At 44.7% G+C, this 11,842-nt stretch overlaps 1 protein-coding gene across 21 annotated transcripts in view; it reads left to right on the top strand.

Moving 5' to 3' along the window:
* Positions 1-352: 352 nt before the first annotated feature.
* LOC128082657 (transcription factor SPT20 homolog) overlaps positions 353-11,842 on the top strand; it is a 98,725-nt gene continuing 87,235 nt past the window's right edge. For 18 of the 21 annotated variants that reach the window (XM_052687037.1, XM_052687032.1, XM_052687007.1 and 15 more), the window contains exon 1: positions 356-1,286. The gene's annotated coding sequence lies outside the window, so the exon portion shown is untranslated. Of the gene's footprint in view, positions 1,287-11,842 lie in introns of all 21 variants that reach the window. The other 3 variants (XM_052687038.1, XM_052687041.1, XM_052687039.1) reach the window with 3 other exon arrangements.

The raw sequence follows: 11,842 nt of genomic DNA, 5'->3' as shown, positions 1-11,842 counted from the left end.
CGGGACGCCAAGCGCGAGCAGCCCGTCGCCATGACAACCGGCGCTCCGTCCGCGTCCCGAGAGCTTCGCCGCCAGCCCTTCGCTTCGATGCCCAATCGTCGACGCACGAGAGCCAGCGGCCGCGCTTCTGTTGGGCGACACTCACGTCAATCAACACGTTCGGAACCAGTAGGTTCGTGAGGATTTGCGGGCGGGAAGCCCCTGCCCTTGTTGAGTGCTGATTGGTTTCCTGGTGCCGCGGGGCGGGGCTTCGCGTCGCCCTCTTCGGGATTGGGCGGGCGCCGCCAAACGGTAGCGGCTCCTTCAGCTGCTGGGGCCGCGCTCGCGGCGTCGGGAGCGAGAGGAGGGACAGGTCCCTCGTGTTGGTGACCGGGATGGCGGTTACTTTACCCCGCCGCAGTGCTTATTGCATAGAATTTTGTGTAATTCCACAAGGAATTAATTTTCACCCCAAGGTGCCGTGCAGGAGTTCATGCCCATCTAATGACCCAGCGCGCTTTGTTTTAAACGCGCTCAGGACACGCGTTCGCTGTCTGGACCGCAGCTGAAAGAGCAGCTCTAATTAACGGCACGTGGTAGCGAGAAACCGATTCCCTGCTAAGCACAAAGCGCGTGCAGCTTGCTTGAGACGTCCTGTATATTCCTGGTGATATTGCCTTCCAGAAAACATTCTAAGCTTTATTTCACTTTTACAAGTCACGTCGCTGACTACGTGAGGAATCTGGCGGGGAAGGGTTGGACAGAGGCAATAAATAGAGCGGTAAGAGCACGCGGTGCTCAGCGCTGCTTATGGGCAGCACAGCCCCCCATCCCAGCCATCTTCTGCCGTCCTCATCCACACGCTGTGATGGCGGTTTTGCAGCTCGGCTTCACCAGAACGCGACCCGTCTGCTGTCTGATCGCAGCGTTGTTACACGCGTGCTGTGTGCGTGCAGCTCTCGTGTGGTTCTGGTCGGGTTTTGGTCCCGGTTACCATTGCACAGTCACGCTCTTTCTAGGTGACCCGGGAGCCCCCTGGAGACGCCTCTTTGTATTCGGCTCTGCTTATTAATGGATGCGGAGCCGATATAAGCGCAGTCAGCTTTGTGGTACTTTTGAGATGACGGCATCTTACGAAGCGTAAATTGTTTTCAGCTGACTTTATGTATGTTTGAAGATGGTGTGAAAAATCCAACTCTCGTATTAAACTCTACACGCGATGGCGGTGAGGGCTGTGTGGTGGCAGCAGGGCACAGCAGCACTTCGTATTTCTGAACCGAAGAGATGAAAGAGAAACCAGCAGCCAGGTAAACTTTTCTTAATTGAGGTTAAATTAAATTCGCTCCAGCTTTTGCTTTACATAGCCTCATATTTCTTCTGTTTTCTGTTTCTCATCAGCTTTCTCCAAGTTTTAGTCAGAAACTGTTCTTCATTTGCCTATACCAGTGCCTCAGGTGTGCGCTCTCAAGAACAGCTGAGTAGTGCTACCATCCATACATATTTCCAAGAGTGAAATAAAGTTTCTTTGGTGTGGCCACAGCCCAATTAGCATAGATGATTAAATCCCATACGTATTTTCCCACCTTACAGTAAAAACCCTTGAAGGTGGATTGATAAAAAATCATTCCCTTTCTTCCTGGTAACTAAAATAAGGCTGTAAAGCACTGCTGAATGCATCTGGTGAGCCCACGCTTGCCTTCCATTGAAGCAGAGCAAATGCAATCACCAGCACTCTTACCCTTTCTGAAGGGTTGGTGCACTTGAAAAGAATTGGATGATTTGTAGACAGATTCTGTCCCAAGTCTCAGTGTAAGGAAAGGGCGTGTGGTTTCTTTTTCCTGTTGCTGAGAATCAAAGCCATTATGTGCAATTCAACCACCTTTGATTCCTCAGTCAGTGCTGATCTGGGGATAAGTACGATTGCCAGAGAGAAGAAAGAAGTGGATGTGACCTTGGTGATAAAATTCCATTTCAGAAAGCCAGAATATTCATTGTATTTTTAGAAGGTATTTCTTAGGAGAAAGTAAGTAGGTTACAGTGAAAATAACTGTTTGGTGGAAGGAATGAGAAGTTCGACTTAATTTGGGGATCGTTTCATTTGTGGAGTGAAATAGAGCTGGGGTAAATGAAGGAAGCTGCCTTCTTAGAAGCATGAAGGCCGGTGGCTGTCTCTTGGCTGGTGTTCCCATTTTTCCAGTAAGCTGTCTGCCATGCGGAGGTGTATAACCCTAATGGCTTGTTGTATGCCATTAAAAGGTATTGTACACTCATAAAAGAATGACATTTTGATCAATGCTGTTAAAAGAATTACTGTCTTGACACAGAAAAGCTTTCCTGCTGCAAGTTTAAAAATATGCCTTTAAAAGCTTTTTATTGAATACCTTTGCATCTCTCAGAAATGTGCCATTTTGGCACAGGGCTGCTCTGAAGTATTCCACGTTGTGCCCTAAATGCAAGACCTTCTGTTTACCATCAGAACGGAGGGAGGCGAGGCAGGTGTATTCACTTAACTACTGTCATGGGGATGAAGGAAAAAGCACCTTGAGCTAGACTTGTATGCAGTCTAAAAATAAGAACTCCATGCTTTTAAAGAGTCTGAAACCATTTGAAAGCTGTTTGTTTTTGTTTTGCCATTGATTCCTGCCTGTCCCTCTGGCTTTGTTTGAGTGTCCCTTCGGACTCTGAAGCATATTGATGTTGGAGGGAGGCAGGTGGTAACAGGAAAACCACAACATCGCTGCATCTGGAGCCCTGCTCATGGGCGGGTTGGCTGCATTAAGACAAACCTGGGTTGGAGGTTCTAGGTGGCTCGGTCATGGTGTACAATTCTTCCTAACAGAAGGGTGATTTCTGATACGGAAAGTGTTGGAACTGCTGGTTAAGCACAGCTGCAGACATAATGTTTGTTTGAAAATGGCTGAAATTGCAATGAACTGTTGGATGTGGTTTGGCTGTAGCCGCTGCTGAGAATGGTCGCAGGGTGGGACCCGAGGAATCCCCTCCTGGCCCAGCACTCTGCAGCTCCATCCATCCCAGGGCTGTGTAGCTCCCCTGGCTCAAACAGAAGGGTTACAGTCCCGGCACCTGCAGGCTCACGTACAGCTCTCAGCTTTGTCACGTCTGTGTGCATCTCAAGCGTTCCCTCGGTCACCGCTTCGGGCCTTCCATTGTTTAGCTGATGCGAGGTGTATTAAATGCTTTCTGTAATGGATAAAGGTGGATGGTTTGGGTGAAAGAGCGCCGTGGAGCTGTGCTGTTGATATAACGAGATTTCAGACAAGTCGTCTAAGGCTTCGTTATTCTTTCCCTTTTCATACATTTATGGCCACACCAAAGCAATACACGCTCTGGTGTGTCTCATGTCCTGCCGTGGGGCTGTCAGCAGCCGGGTGGGTTTGTAACAGTGAAGAACAGTGGAGTGCTGAATGATACTTCAATAAATCAGATGAAAAAAGCTGTGTAACTTATGGTGGAATTTTGTTCCTTTGATGACAGCAGAACATCTTGTTGTACCATATGTGAGCTGCTCCTCTTAAATAGGGCTTTTTAAGATTTCTTTCAGAAAAAGGAAATGTTAATAGTGTGCATTATCTGCAAAGCATTGTACAAAGGGAAGAAGCAGGAGAGCTTGGGTGTGTATGTGTGATGAGACCGAAGAGGCATACCGTCGTGCTGCTTCCTCCCTGTCTCTCGGGTGTCTGAATTTCACCCCATGGAACAGCCTGCTTGTGTGGAGGAGCACAACTGCTTCCTTCCTTCTGTACCAATGAACGTCTTGGTAGCTCTGGGGCAGAGGGTTGTTGCTTTAACAGAGTGGGGATCAAAGGCTGTGTGTGGCAGGGAACTTGCCAGTGGCAGTGGCTGGGTGACAGTAACTTGCAATGTATCAAAGCACACAAAGGTTGTTCTTCTTTGGCTATTGTGTCTTGTGATGTTTCCTTCCCATGCCAGTTCCACTTCTTTTCCCAGACTGGGCGGACACTGCAGCAACTGGCATTTTAGAAGCTTTTGTATTTTAAAGGGAAATGTGCTGCTTATGCTATTGGTAGTACCTCATTAGAGCACTGTCTTGGTTATTTCTGAAGACTTGCCTTTGCTCAGATGTGCTGTGTGTCCACGACTTCAGCCCAGTCATCCCATCCGTGCTGCCTCATTCTCCTTTGGTTTAGGTCCCAGCCCACACAGAACAGCATGTTCTTCAGCTGCGCATCTCCTGTGAAGAGCTGATATGGACTTTGTTGTTGTTGTGGGTTTTGTTTTTGTTTTTAAACGCTTTCTGTTTCCATTTGTATATGTGTACTGTAGGGAAAAGTGCAGGGAACTGGAACCTCCAATGTTTGTTTTAAAGCCAAGAGGGAGTGAGGGCAGAGACCTCTGTGGCTCACATTCTGGATTATTCCCTGTGCCACCCCCAGCCCTCTGTTGTCTTCTGTGCTGCATCAGGCCCTATCTGCTGCCATCTGTTGTGTGCTATTTTTCTGACTAAGCCTTGCTTGTGTAATTTTAGCTTTGGAGCAAATTTGAAAGTGAAGTTATCACCATAGTCCTGTTCGCTGACAATATCTCCCTGAAGCTCCTTTTGAATGTTCTTCTACAATGACCTTTTAGAATCCCTGTTTTCAGGACAGCCGACAGGCTCTAAGTGTAGCTTAGACATGCTTGCTTACATTTTGCCATATTAAAAACTATGATCTTTGCTTGACTCTTCTTTACCAGGCAAACTAAATGCCTTTCTATCCATCATCCTTGTTTTCATCATTCCGTAGTCTGTAAATTTGTTCAGTAATCATCTTCAGGCAAGATCCTTTTTCCCTGATGCACAGACAGAGATGGTCAGGCTCTCAGAGGTGGGATAAAATAACCCATTCTCTTTTGTTTTGATATTTAATTGGTATAAGCTGGAAACATTTACTTAGTGTTTAGCCTCATCTACAAATAAGTTTTGAGGCCTATCTGTCCCTAACCCACTTGATGTGTCATGTTGATTTTGAGTTTCCTAATCAAATGTCATTTTTCATCAAGTCAACTGCCTTATGAAAATCTACTATATCTGTGCTATTAATTAGCAATAAAGTTATGATTAAAAATTAAGCTAATCTAGGAACATATCTCCCGAAAATTTATGTAATTAGCATTACATTACTCTCTTCAGTTTTTTCTTATCTGGAGCCCTGTGTTGGCCGTTCTGTGGCTCTGAGAACATTGTCAGACCGACCAGATTAACTATATATTAAGTATAGTTAATGGAGTCACCGTATCTCCTTTAAATTAAAAAAAATGTTACTGGTTTATATTTGATTAATATTTTGATGTAAGTTTTTACAGCTGTGAAATACAGAAATACAAATTTTACCACTAAAACCAACTCTGTAGAAGTTGATCATTCCAGTAAAATGTAATGCAACCCATCTAGCACTGAGGCTAGTTGTTAGATACCGATATCCAGATCTCACAGTTCTTAGCCTTCAGATTGATTGAATAGCGTTAGGGAAGTGGTGCGAGTACGCTTCTGGGCAGCGCAGGAGGGCAGAGCTCTTCTTTGCAGGACCTTACAAATCTGTGTCAACACCTGTTTTCATGTGCTGATAGCTGACTTCCTGGTGAGATGCATTAGAAACACACACGACTTTGCTCATTGATCAAAATTTTGCTGAGTTCTTACGCATAAGACAAACCTGAAGAGAGCAGCAACTGAAGGTGAACTGTTTCAGTAAGAGGAACACAGAGGACCCTGGTGTAAAATGGTGTCCCTTTGTGAAAAGATTTATGAAAAATAAATGCAGTAACTCAGATGGAAAATCAGATGTGTGATGGATACCTGTTGAGTATCTCCAGGGAATAAGCAGATGAGCAAAATCAGTAACGTGAGACTGGGAAGGGGTCTGCTTTATTACTGGCTGTAGTCTTAGGAAACACCTTTATGCCATAACTTGTGGTAGAGGCGTATTCTGAAATCTGTAAGGTTCTTAGTGTAGAGTTTTCCTTACCTGGCACTAATGTTACTGAGAAGGAGTAAATTAAACAGTAGCTCTGAGTTACGTTTGCTTTTAAGTCTAGAGCTTTGATTGCAGGTGGGTGTATATTTTCTTGTTATGGGCCTTTCCTGAGGGTAGGGGATGCTCCAGTGAACCACATATTGAGAAAGAGACGGTTCATTCTGCTTCCCTTCTATTTTTAGAAATGCAGTTTGAGGGATGTTTTCTTTGTAGCTCTGGTGTTGAGGCTATAGGGATTTCACAGCTTTCAGCAGAAAGAAAAGGTAGCTTTACATTCAGTTCAGAGTCTGATATTTGTTTTATTAGTGGAAATTTTTGCCTCGTGTGTCTTCCCCATTCTAGATAACCTTTTCTTGTCATCTAAGAAATTAATTTCTTTGTTGGAATCATCGCAAGTAAACTTGATAGCAGGAGTGCTGTTATTGAGGCAGCTTACACAGTGATTTGCTAAGTACAGCCTCTTCATATAATGCGAAGCAGAAGTCAATTTATTGACCACTTCTGGGATTTCAGGAATCTGTTGAACTACCTGTTTTTTATCCTTCTCTCATAAAATTTACCACGAATGCAGTTTTCCTGGCACTCTCTTGGAAAGGATTCTCTCTGATGCCCAGTCATACAATAATAGCAATCATTGTTTGCTACTTGCTGCTGTACAATACATTTCGACTTTATTAAAGTGTATACGAGGTCATGTAAGGTAGCTGTTGTGACATCAGATTCTTACAGGCTTTTCCTAAAATATTTTCCAAGGCAGAGAGGACACCAATGCTTATCTGGGCAGGGCAGTTACTGGCTTGCTGGCCACACTGCCAGTCCTCCTCAGAGAACGTATTTAAGTTGGGGAAAAACATTATGAAAAGGCCAACTTCATTCTGTGTGCGATATCGCTTGTGTCGCAGCACATCTCTCCTGTGAGGTGTAACCCGCACTTCTCTGGAATCCTAACAAAACATTCCCCCACGTAATTTGATTAGATTTTGCTATTTGCTGAGTATGCATAATGGCTGATTACACTTTTTGGTAAACTTTCTTCTTTGAAGTAAGGTGTATGTTAGGAATGAGAGGGATTTGAGTTCTCTCTGGTGGTCTGTAAAAAGAGAGTTGTAAAAACTGAATCTGAGGGAACTGCACAAAGTGGGTTATTGATTCCTCGGGGATGAGGAGAGAGCATTTTTGTTCAGCCCTTCCCAATGCTTCAGATTTTGTACTGACATGGAGAGGCTTTGGGTGGGGCGTTTGCTGTCTTGATTAACAAACACGGAGAGATCATCTTACCTCTAGTTCAGATGCTGGATTTCTGACACCCCTTCCTGGCCGCTATCACACACAAGGTATGGGAGTTCATGTGCTCAGCCGTGGCAATTGGAACATTCACAGGAGTGGTGTCTGTGGTAACAGCCGGACACCAAATGCACTTGTCTTCTGTGCAAGATCTATCACTTGCACGTGGCGGCCACAGCGAAAGACTGCCTGGAACCGGGGAGGCCGTTCTGAAAATGTCAGTAGTGCTGCTGCCGGCACTGCAGGAGCAATGGGAAGCTGCAGGCAGAAGAGCGGAAGTTGTAAGGGCTGAGATCGTTGCAAGAACCAAAGGGGAAGACGTTGCCAAGTGTGAGGGGGGGCAAAGCCATGTGCTACAGATTCATGCCATTTTGAGATCTTATTCTTCTGATTGTTTCTGCAGAAATTTAATTTGGGGAAGTGAAAAAATGGGTGTCTTCCAGTCTTCCTCATTATTTTTTGCTGTAATTTTTTATTAATTTTGCAGAGATTTCTTAATTATTTTTTATTTTATATGTATATATAAAATCCATATTTCTATGGATTATGAGAAGTTCTTAGCAGATTTGACTTTTTTCTCCTCCTGCCACTTGCAGGTATTAGCAAGGGGTACAGAAAACTGTTCAGGAATATGCTTCTGTCAGGTTGTATAGGATGATTATCGCATGGCATGCTTATTTTTATTCCCTCTATAATCTACGTGGAAGATCTGATCTCTGCCAGCGAAAAGCTGGGACGTCAATCTGCCTTTGAAATTCGGCATCGTGTTCAGTGTAGAGCTTCCTTCTGTGTGCTTAGCTGTTCAGTCAGAGCCCCAAACTCTGTTTTTCACTAATGCTTTGTCAGAGAGCTGTCCTCTTCAGAGAGATTGAAATGAGTAATAGTCTTTCGACACTATTGGCAAGTGGCTTTCACGGTCCATGGCGGATCTAATGAACTACAGCTGCCTGGTTGGAAAATCCTGCCTTTGATTGCCTGAAAGGAGACTTCTGAAGTCTCTGCTTGGATTCATTGACTTTCTTAGGATTTTGTTTTTCTTAAGAAGAGGACAGGGAAAACATTCTTCTTTGTAATCCAACATTCACAGATCTCGATTTAAGGTAATGGTGATGCTGCACAGTAAAAATTGCAGGACTGACATGCAGTATAGACACGCTTGGAAATGTAAACACAGAGGAGCATGCCCAGCTGTGGAAAGTATGTGTGTAAGCCAGCTTCCACACTCATCAGATCTGCCACCAGCAGAGACTGCAAACATCTTTTCCTCAGGGAGGGATTCCAGCAGGAGCTGTTCTGTCCGCCAAGGTGTGCGTGGGCAGAAGAGGCTCCACGTTGTTCAGAGGGATGTCCTCACCGGCCCGGGAGCGAAGCTAGGCCTGGCAGCCTGCATGTACCCATCACCATTTGGAAATTGGGCAATGCTGAAGGTGTCTGAGTGAGAGCTGGGTGATAATGGGGTTTGACTGCTTGGATTTTGGGCGGTGTGGTTTGGCTTGGTTTTCAAGGAACTGGCTGAGAATGTGAATATATTTTCCTTGATATACGTATCTTTCCTATTCTTTGTGACAGATAGGGCAGGAAACAATTTCACAAAGCAATCTATAAAATTTTGAGGTAATTTGGTATATATTTTTGTCCTCTTCCATCTATAATTTTGTTTATTCAGCTGAAAAACCAAAGTTTGGAGGATAACATACTACACGCCACAGCCAAGTTGTACAATTTATTTATATATGTGCCCCTCCAGGTTCACTTTCAGGATATATCTTCCTTTAATTGAAATTAGTCTCTTACAGAGTTTTGCCAACAATATTAGATGTGGACCCTCTCAGTAAAGAAGAGCGTTCCTATGCTTTTTTCTCCTGGTTTTGCTTGTTTTCCGTCTCCACTTTCCGTTTTGTTGCTGTTCACACAACTCCTTCTCATTTTGATTTGTCTCCTACTTCAGGGAGCCACTGTCCTGCTTCAGAGCCTAAGTTCTGGGAGCAGCATCAAGAAGCATCTTCTTGAGCATGGTGCTGGGCCCTGCATCCTCTCCAGCAAGTGAAGGATGATGTTGCAAACTTACTCTTGGTGTTCCTGTTTGTAGTGAGGAAGCACTGGTAGACATAACTGGAGATTTGCCAACATTTTGTCTTTCCGCTCACGGGCAGGAGATGGGAAGGGAATTACTTCTCTCCTCAGGCTTCCTCCTCCATTGCTGCCCCACTGAACTCCTGCTGCAGCCCCAGGGCCTCCAGCCTGCAGGAGCTGCCAGAGGATCCCTGCAGAAGGGTCAGGTTCTGCTTGCAGTGTCTCCTGGAGTTCTGCTGCTTACCTGGAAGTAGAAACCCAGGATTTTGTGGTTCCAGTCTTAGAAACAGAACGTCAGTGGAACATGCTGGGGAAATGAACTTGTCAGCAGAGATGTGCGTTCGTTCAGTGTCAAGGCGCGGGTCAGTAGGAGTCCTAGCACTGAAGTGGTGGGGCTGACAGAAGCATGATTAACTTCAGTGTGTTTTGGTGATAAGGGTGTTTGTGCTCTGCTATTGCTATTTTCTGGGTAAAATTTGTGAAAGTTATGGTTCTCACCTTTCTGATTTCCTCAGAGAAAGATGCTTTTTTCTCATCTCCCCTTTCTTTGCCATCATTTCTTCTCTGCCAGGCAGTTATCCGCAGGGAAGCTCAGCCCGAAGATGGTGAGTGCACAAAGAATGTGCATTGCAGCTTTGTGGTTCAGACACCATAAGGCAGCTTCTCCACTCTGTCTTTAATTAAACTTGGGTTTTTCTGTTGTTGTAGCTGGAAGCAGTGTGCTGACACAACTCACTCTTGTATAGAACAGATTAAAATGTCAATGTTTTAATGTTCTCGTCTGTGGGAAAAAGAAAATAGTTGGGCGTTTTATTTTTAACTTAAAAAGAGACTGTACTATGGAAAAGGTTTACTTGTGTGAGTTGGAAAATCACTCCAACGATTAAAGATACAGAGCTCCATTTAATGTTAAGAGTTTGTAAAAGACTGAGAAGGTGAAATCTCTTTAGCGACAGGCTGCCATCGGGACATACCAGTTTAAAACAATGATTACAAACTTACTGTAATTGTAATCATTCACTCTGCTCTGTTTTCTTCACATTCATGGCACAGTATATACTCACACACATCTCAGGAGCTCATATGCCAACCTGATGAATGTGCTCGAGGGGTGGAGCAGAATGGAGGTACCTGAAGAGAGCAATCAAAAGCCAGTAGTATCCTCGGTGCTGTGACCTGTTCCTGGAGAAGGAAGCTTATCTATTTCCTAGGGAAGAAACGTTCGTGTAAGAATAAAATTACAGTTCAATTTATGTTTTTAGCACATCTGCTTCCTTGTCAGACTGAAAAGAGACAGCAGACCAGGTTTGGATGCGTAGGCTCCAGCTCCGTTCAGTGGCGCTGGGACAGCAGTTACGTGTGGTGCTGTGCAGGAGCACAGACTCGAGCCCTTGGGTAGCTGGGTGCTGTCAGCTCAGCCTCACACCCTGCTGAGGATCAGAGCCCCGAATGCTCAAGTGCCACAACGACTTGGTTCTGTGGGCTACTGAGGAGCTGGGTTTACTGGTCCATTTACAAGACCACTCAGATACGTCAAAACATTCTCTCAGAAAAGAAAACTGAAGTAACACACAGAGGACACTCTGGATTTTCCTCTATTTCAGTGACCTGCTTATCTTTTTTACCTATGGAAGGGATGGATTTATTGTAGGGTAACCGTTTGAATATAGAAGCCTGTCTGCTGGACTGGGGCTAAGCTGACAGCTGTCATTGCCTACTTTGGAAAAATGTTGTTTTTCTTTGGAAAGTGCCTTCCAGCCCTTATTTAGAGATTTACTTAATGTGGGCTGTGCTATGGGTTAACATCTGTGGAATCTCTGTTTCCCTGGCAGTTGCATCTCCCTTGGATGTAAAATTACAGATGCTCACCAATGCCCTGTTTTTGTTGTTTTTGTTTTGTTTTGTTTTTAAGAAGGGAGAAGAAACAAACCACTTAAAATAAGCAAATAAAAGAGCTCCTATAACTGAACAGTTATACTAAAAGAATAGTGCTACGTGTGTCTCCCCTCTCCACCTCTCACTTAATCTTTTGCAACCATCTCCTACTTCCTTGCTGCTGTGGGATCAATTTGTTGGCAGGGGTTATTCAAACATTAGCAGAATGCATGTTCTTACTGTTCTTGTTGGACGTGGTGTCGAAGCCAACAATAACAACTCTCGTGTGGGAACTAATGCTGGGTATTTGAGTCAAGCTGTTCTTGGTGGTCTGTACTTTACTGCAGTAAAAAAAATGCGAGAGGTTTCTTTTCCCATAGTATTCATCTGTGTTCCCGTTGTTCGTTGTTTATGGGATCACAGTGCCCACGGACCGCTGGACCGGGTGCTTCCATTGGGTTCTGTGGTTTCCTGTGCTTTCAGTCCCTGCTCGGTGTGCGCCTTTTGGAGGTGTGGGATTTTGGTGTCACCTCTCCATCCTCCGGTTGTTGTCAGTACGTCTCTTTGAGGTGAAAGCTGACCGTGGGGACACTTGCTAGGACAGATAATTTTCCACTGCGGTCGCAGGGCTGTCC

Source organism: Tympanuchus pallidicinctus, unplaced genomic scaffold, assembly GCF_026119805.1.
Source record: "Tympanuchus pallidicinctus isolate F22 unplaced genomic scaffold, pur_lepc_1.0 scaffold22, whole genome shotgun sequence".
Lineage (NCBI taxonomy): Eukaryota > Metazoa > Chordata > Aves > Galliformes > Phasianidae > Tympanuchus > Tympanuchus pallidicinctus.
Note: the sequence above shows the minus strand (reverse complement) of the source record. Positions and strands in the feature narration are given on the sequence as shown.